This window comes from Carya illinoinensis, chromosome 9, assembly GCF_018687715.1.
Source record: "Carya illinoinensis cultivar Pawnee chromosome 9, C.illinoinensisPawnee_v1, whole genome shotgun sequence".
Classification (NCBI taxonomy): domain Eukaryota; kingdom Viridiplantae; phylum Streptophyta; class Magnoliopsida; order Fagales; family Juglandaceae; genus Carya; species Carya illinoinensis.
This window is the reverse complement of record NC_056760.1, coordinates 37843661-37844430: the sequence shown is the minus strand read 5'-3', so window position 1 is coordinate 37844430 and position 770 is coordinate 37843661.

The following is a 770-nucleotide window of genomic DNA, read 5'->3' as shown; positions in this document are numbered from 1 at the left end:
GCCAAACAACATATAGAAGCCAATGCGCAGAGAGGTACATATGGGTATGGGGGTTTGTGAAAGGAATAGGTGGGACAGAGGAAGCCAGTGGTAGGCTTTGGTACAATTATATTCCATGGCGGGAGTTGACTTCTTAAAATATGTTATGATTTATTGAAGATGCACGGAGTTTTATGGGCAATATCTTACACAAGATGCATCGTGCAATTGCAAATCCATGTTAGGCTTGTTAGCATTAATTGATGGTTTTGCTTATTGAACTGACCCCAAAATAAAAGTTTAAGCAAAGATCTTATAAAAATAAATGTATAGATTAATTTGTCAAAAGTATGTGAATTAGATGGCATGAGACCTAGTTTCCAAAAGAGAGATCTTGAATTCGACCCCTTTTCCAAAATCCCTCAATTTCAGGAAAAAAAATGTATATATTAATTTGATGGAGATATTAAATTTATTTTATAATAAAAAATATTACATTTAGATTCCATTTGGATAGCGAAAGGTTTGATCTATGTATTACAACTTTTTAAAAATTTTACACAAAATATAATAAACACTTCTAATTTTTTTAAATTCTAGAAAAATAATAATATTAAAAAATAATATTTTAATAATATTTTATTCAACTTTCATAACTCATATCATCTCGACTCACTAAGTAAACAGCACCTTAGTTACATCAAATTATAAATTTAGGCCTTGTTTAGATAATTAGTTGATCTCAACTCAACTCATCTCATCTCATGTAATTATTATAACTTTTTTTAAAT